Below are 7,372 nucleotides of genomic sequence, written 5' to 3' on the forward strand. Positions count from 1 at the left end.
CTCTCTTTCTGTGTTCCTAAATACATAAACAACCTGATTTGTCAGTATAATGTTGCTTGTTGGTATGCAATTTCTGGGCTGACAATATTTTATTTAGAAACATAACCCTCACTTTTTAAAGGCAGAGAACCTATAATGATACATATAAGCAAGAACATATTTTCTTTGCATTTGATATTCTTTGCATTTGATATCCTTTTAATTAAAATTACAAATTCAAGACTGTCACAGTAAGAATCATCCTTTATTTATCTTAAAGTGGGTCTCAGTAATCTGTAATTTGAGGAGTGAAATTTTAGCTTCTTACTGTGTTTTTTAACAGCTAGTTGGTTTATCCCATTATTTTCCCAAATAAGACTTTTTCAATTCAGAATTATTTTATGTACCACTGCATTACTATTATCACTTAAGGAGCAAATTTGTATTATATCATTTCACATTTTTATTGGTACTCTGGCTGAAAGCAAGAGCAATTCAGATTTCCTTTTTCATATGGGGACAAATAAAAGTGTAATAGTGTACTGTTTTGACCTTTTGGAATTTTGAAATGAATTTGACTGTTATTCTTAGTATAACATTCTATAGTTCTTCAGTAGTCTTTGGGAAAGAGTTATCAAGGGCTGCTTGTGATAGGAATGTTATATGCAACAACAATCAAACTCCAGAACAACCTTGATATTCTCAATATTGGACAGGGGTGGGAGGCTAATTAGCCATTGCTACAGCAGGAAGATAATGCTAGGCAGATGGGTTAAGGGTCGTTTGTTTTGTGTTTTTTTTTTTTTTCATTATTAGAACATAGTTCTTGAAAACTTTTTCTGTCTCCTTTATTTTCTTCTTATTCCTAAGAGAAGAGCTAATTGCTATATCAACTTTCCTATGAGGTACTCATTAACTGTTCCTTAGCAACCAAACTTTGCTACTCACTCACATCCCTTCCTTGTTCAACCTCTTTAACTTTTTCCACATTTTGTAGTCAGAGTATTGTAGTGTGGAAATGTTTATCAGAACCCCAAGTGTTTTAAACCTCATTTCTCATTTAGATTTTTATGCTAGATTTATCTTTTTATTCTATGACCCTTGAAGAAAAAGTTAACCAGTTTCTATTTATTATCAACAATATTCTTTATGAAAATGTCTAGTGAGGACATGGTGACCCTAATTTTATTATTTATACTGTTAACTGCTTGGATAATACATTATGTGTTGTAGTAATGTGTAATGTGTATCTCACTTAGCAGAGCAGAAACCATGCTAATTCAGAATATAAAGAGCGAAATGGTTCTTGTAGCTCTTGAATATCAGAAATTCTGTTTCCAATGATCATAGCCAACCACTGGTCATGTATTTACTACAAAAACTTAAAAATTGCTGAAGGGTTTTATTATGCTTCAGAAAGAAAACACAAGAATGAACACTAAGAGTAGACTTAAAATTACTCTTAGTGATTTCAGTAAGGTAACCTATGCAATGTTTATGCAAGATTATAAATATTCATAATTCTGTTATAATGTTCTGTTAAAATGTTCATTTCCTTCTTAATAGACACTGTTGAGACACAGGCAAATGAACATTACATTAGGGCACTTTAGCCCAGATTCTTCCTGCCATTTAGAGAGGAAAGTTCAGCTGGTTGTTCTGCTCTGAAGAGGAAGGTCAAACTTGGAGATAACTTATGAGCCATATTTTATTCTTACGTGAATTATAAAATATAAATTTATAGAATGGAAATATTTACAAAAATGATAACAGACAACAGCTGCAATGTCTGGCACATAGATGACTCAGCTTATAGCAGTTACTGTTATGGGAAACCAGAGCTGATTGTCTGTCCATTTACATTTATTGTACAATTTGTTTATTTAAGTCAAGTCTTAACCCAGAAAAGAATTTTCTTAACAGCTTTGAGGATTTTTAAAAACATATCACAATGACTTTAAAGGAATTTCTTTTAAATTTTGTCTGCTAAATACCAACTCCATAGTCCGTTACTCAAGATGTTCTTTGTAACTAATCCTTTGTAACATATCGCGTACACTGAGCAATTGGAGGTGGTGAGTTATTCTGGTGTGTTGTTGTTTTTCCAGAGGGATATTGAAATTTGTTTTGAAGAAATTGACATATGTGTTTGTATGAACTGTCAGGAGGTTGGAAATCCTTGAACAGCAGCTGACACCCTAGTCCACAAGCAAAATTTCTTATGAGAAAATGATTTTTTTCTTTAAGACCTTTTCTTCTATTTTAAGAATTTATTTTGTTTTAATTAAAATATATTTATAACATTCCCGCCCCCCCCATTTCTTTCTTTGCTCCAACCCCTTCCATGTCCCTTTCCCACTTACTCCCTCTCAAATTCATGACCTCTTTTTCTTTTCTTAGCATTGTTACATATGTATGCATAAATATAGAAACACAACTTGCTGAATCCATTTAGTGTTGTGTGTACATGTGTGATTTTCGGGCTGACCACTTTGTATTTGATAACCAACCAGGGAGCTCATCCCTGGGGAAGACTAAATATTCCTCTCTCAGCAGCCACTAGTTGCCTGCAGTTTACTTTTAGGGGTGAGACTACTCTAGTTTTCTTCTTTTAACATTAGCATGTCTACTAGCATTATTGTTGTTTGAATCTTAAAGACAAATGCCACCCATTCTCTCTCATCGGCAGTTTCTAGCTTCAAAATTTCAGATGTGAATGTATAGCCTGGAATAAGTTCAGAAACCAAGAGAGTAGAAATGGATTATGGGGTATGTATGGGGGTTGGGTGGGAAGCTGTGTTTTGGATTTTAAGAATGTGCTTGAAGCTGGGATGTAAAGTATACCATTGTTTCTTTTTTAATTAAAAAAATATTCTTCTCTCATACATTACATCCTGACTGTAGTTTCCCAGTCCCTCCTCACACCTCCCCTTTCTCCCAGATCCACTCTTCCTCCCTTTCCCTTCAGAAAATAACAGGCCTCTCCAGGATATCAACCAAACTCAGCATAACATATTACAATAAGACTAGGTACAAAACCTCATATCAAGGCTGGACAAGATAACAGAGGAAGAAGAAAAGTGTCCCACAGGTAGGCAAGAGTCAGAGACACCCCCACTTCCACTGTTAGGAACACCAAACTATACAATCACAGCATGTGTGCAGAGGACCTAGCTCAGACCCACACAGACTCTGTGATGGTCACTTCAGTCTCTGTGAGCCCCTATGACATTGTTAATGTCTGAATCCAGCTGCAGCCCATAGGCTCAAATGTTCCAATATTTGGTGGCACTAGTTTGAGAGATGGTGGAACTTTATAGCATTGAACCAGCAAACTAAAGGGGTATAAACTCACTGGGAGTATGAGGTTATATCTACTTGTGGTTCAGTTGGAAGCTGAAGAATATAAACACCTCATGTTCTTCCTACCTAATGGAGCTGTTCCTGCCATAGTTCTTCACCATAATGGACTCACTATTGTGAAGTGAAATAAACCCTTCCTACTTTGAGTTGCTTCTGTTGGCTATTTGGTCCCAGTGATATTAAAAATCATTAATACAGCACTAAACACAGCAATATCATCACAGACATGGCTCCCATAATACTTCCTAGGTTTTATTTATTTATTTATTGAAACAAGATTTCTCTGTGCAGTTTTGGTGCCTGTCCTGGATTTTGCTCTGTAGACCAGGCTGGCCTCGAACTCACAGAGATCCGCCTGGCTCTGCCTCCCAAGTGCTGGGATTAAAGGTGTGTGCCACCACCGCCTGGCACTTCTTAGGGTTTTTGGTTTAACACTCTAGCCATCCACTATCATTACTGCCACTGATGACAAGCAGTAGAAGTTAAACAGAGAGTAAAAAAAAATGTTTGAGTTATCATTTACTCCTCAATTCTTACTTATAAAAAATGTAGTGTTTGAAGGAAATGAGATAAAGTTGGTGGGGGCAATTTCAGGGATGGGACTTTTCCCTTGTGAGGAAATTGTACTTGAAAGGGCTATATGCAGTTGTCTACTAAGCATGTGCACACACAAGACATTACGGAATTGAATAATCAGTAAGTCCCAGTGAGACTTCCTTTGGTTGGGATACTGGTTTATAAATAAATGTGCTGAGAGTTTTATTCTTAGCTAAAATTGTCTAATACTTATTCCCCAAAGTTCAATGCCTGTTAAAACTCCCATTGCAGCTTATAATCCAGGGTTCTAAATGATGCATCATTTTCTATATTTATTCTTTTTTGCAGTTCTTGCAGCTGAAGACTTAACACAGACATAAATTTCATTACTGTAATTTTGCTCCCATTCCAAATCATTAATATTGATGCCAAATAAACGATAGTGTTATTCAAGCTAAATATTCTAAATTGCTCCGCAAAGGAAATATACTTCCAATTTTCCTCATTGCCTTTGCAAAATGAAGATGAACTGGAATGTGACAACAGAGATATAGCCAGAAAATTACAGGGTTGCTATTCTGCATTCTTTTAACCCCTAATATTTGTCAAATTAAAAAAAAAATCTATGGTATCAGCTTTGAAGATTCTCTTCACTCATAAGCATCAACACAGGATAGCATTGATTTATATATTATTATGTTCAGTTAAAGTAAATTCTATATTTTGGGAAAGATCAGTATGATGATGCAATTAGAATACTTCAACAAGAAAATGTAGTACTTGTGTTAATCTCAAGCTGACTGATTTTGAAGGTGCATCCTCCGTCAAGTGAATGAGTTTATTTAGAACACATCAGCTAGTATCATTTAATTTTGAGCTTATAGTTCACTTACTCTTCTCATTTTAAATGTCTCATTTACTGTTTTAGTATTCACATTGAACCACAAGGAAAACATATGAAGAGATTCAGGATGATAGAAAAATGTCTTCCTGCAATAATGTAAGTATGTGTCTCTGTATGTACATGCATATATGTATTTGTGTGTACATGTGTTTGTATGTGTGTATGAGTGTATATGTATGTGTATAGATATGTATTTGTTTGTGTGTGTATGTGTTTATACTTCTTCCTTTTTTTGTGTCACATATTTTTTTTTTTATCTAGTTCATGACTCTCTGGTTATTTTTCACCTGGCTTTTTGTGTTAAGATTTTGATTAGTTTACTTTGATTACAGTGGTTTAGAAATAACTTGGACTTCATAACTGCTACTATTTACTTTACTGTCCTACCTCTGAGATGCATTAGACATGAGAGTTTAGAAAACATTAATGAAAGTAAAATTTTGGATTTTGTTTCACGTTCTAGGAGTATATATAGATTATCTGCCAAAAAACAGATATACTTTAATGAGCCCATGTCCTTTCTTCTTGCTTGCTTTCTTCTCTGTAGTATGGTAGTCATTTTTTTATTTCTTGTGAATGTTTGCAAATAATACAAAATAATACAAATATTTGAAATACTGTAACTGCCGTGTGTGTGTGTATGTGTGTGTGTGTGTGTGTGTGTGTGTGTGTGTGTGTGTGTGTTAAAGAAATAAATTTGCTCTATTCCACTCTGTATCTGGATCCTGGGAGCTTATTTTGACAATTTCCTCCTCTTATCTCTTGTTAGTTTCACTAACTTCTTCTCTACCTATGCAAACTCACTTTTAGGAAGGCTGGAGATACCACTCAAGTTTGCTTAGCTGTGGTCCAGAGATGAAAGTGGAAAAAGTAATGTTCTTATTAGCATACAGACTAATTGTTATAAATCATGCAAATAACTTGTAAGCCAGATGCAGAAAATATTAGGGTGAAAATCAAGGAAAGATACAATGGCCATTGTTTATTTTGCAGTTATAACCCATGGACTGATAGGGTGCCCTTAGGTATATTAATTTGAAGATGATTAGTTATTAAAGAGAAGAATCCAGAATGTCATAGCTGAGGTTCTAATAGACAAAAACACATGTTTCTTTATGTTGGTGGTGGGAAACTTAGGCAACTGTGCATAAAGTGATACAAAATAACAATACATATTTACATAATAAAATAAGGCATCATGCCTATGACCATATAGAATACAAAGTGTAGGGAACCTACTGTGAAAATCTTTAAAAGCAGTCAATTACTGATGATCAGTTATTTCTTTGAAGTTGAGAAAATGAAAAGCTTCTTCTAAACTCGTTTAAAACATAAATTTGGGGCATTTGGATAAAAATCTTCAGCCTTTTAATTTTTATTGAAATCTACTTCATTGTATTTAACCTTTTATCTTAATGATTTCTATTACTATATTCTTCTATTGCCTACTTTCCCTATGAACTTGACACTCTAAAGCACTTCTGGTTTATGATTTCTGATACATTATTTTTGTTTCTACCATCAGTCTCTTTCACTGGAGTTTGCTCTTTGAATGTGAGTTTTGTGATTACATCATCTTTAAAACACAGGATAATCAGGTTCTGTTAACTCTGTTTAAAAATTATGCATATGGCTCAGCTGGTAAAGGCACTTGCCACTGAAACTGATAACCTGAGTTCAAATTCCAGACCCCACATGGTGGAGGGATAGAACCTAATCCTACAAGTTGCCCTCTAGGACGCCATACATGGGCCATCACACAGTCACCCCCACACACATATATGCACAAATAAATAAACATGAAATCATTTTAACTACAAACATTATACATGAAACAGAAATTTCAATCTGTCAACTATATCTTAAATATCTCAAATACAGATACAGTATACAACTTGTGACCCAAATCCCTAACTTCTCATCTTCACTCACCTCATTGTGACATTTAGTTTTCATAGATGAGGTGGATGTTGGGGTGGGCCAACTCATGGCCCTGGTTCTGAGCCCAGGTACGAGCTGGGCTGGTTAGCCCGCCAGCTTTCTGTCTTCCACATCACCAGTGCGAGCTCTCTGGCCCTGACTTGGCAAGCTCACCCGCTGCACAGGCAGCAAGGAGCTGGGAGTCAGTTCTCCTGTTCTCAGACCGTCTAGACCATCCAGTCTGGTTCATCCACACTCCTACCATCAGGTTTGCCCAGGCAAGGGATGGGGCGGGGGCACTCTCTCCTGATTGCTGTAGGGGGCGTTAACTCATCCCAACATTCATCTCCTCTATGAACTGTTAGTGTATGTGAAGGGAATGAACTCACAGATCCAAAACTGCAGGATCTCCATGACACAGGACAAACAATAGGATATCTAAGAGGAGCCACAGTGACAGCCCACTATCAACGTGTAGCAGGAGCCAGAGACCAGTGACTCATAGTAATGAACATTTAAAAGTGAAGATGAATGAACTAAAGAGTAAACTGTGTGACTCACAGGGCCACACTGCAGCTTCTATGATTAAGATTCTTTTCTTTTTCTTTCTTTCTTTCTTTCTTTTTTTTTGCTTTTGTTTTGTTTGATTGTTTGAGTTTTCTTTTAAAT

The 7,372-nt window shown here is 35.7% G+C and overlaps 1 long non-coding RNA gene across 1 annotated transcript in view; it reads right to left on the minus strand.

The window, feature by feature from the left end:
- The window catches only part of LOC119088939, an 85,256-nt gene extending 78,192 nt beyond the window's left edge, over positions 1 to 7,064 (minus strand). Inside the window, exon 1 of the long non-coding RNA XR_005092700.1 lies at positions 6,716 to 7,064. This is a non-coding gene — a long non-coding RNA (uncharacterized LOC119088939). The remainder of the gene's footprint in view (positions 1 to 6,715) is intronic.
- Positions 7,065 to 7,372: the final 308 nt, after the last annotated feature.

This window comes from Peromyscus leucopus, chromosome 13 (assembly GCF_004664715.2).
Source record: "Peromyscus leucopus breed LL Stock chromosome 13, UCI_PerLeu_2.1, whole genome shotgun sequence".
NCBI classification, from domain to species: Eukaryota; Metazoa; Chordata; class Mammalia; order Rodentia; family Cricetidae; genus Peromyscus; species Peromyscus leucopus.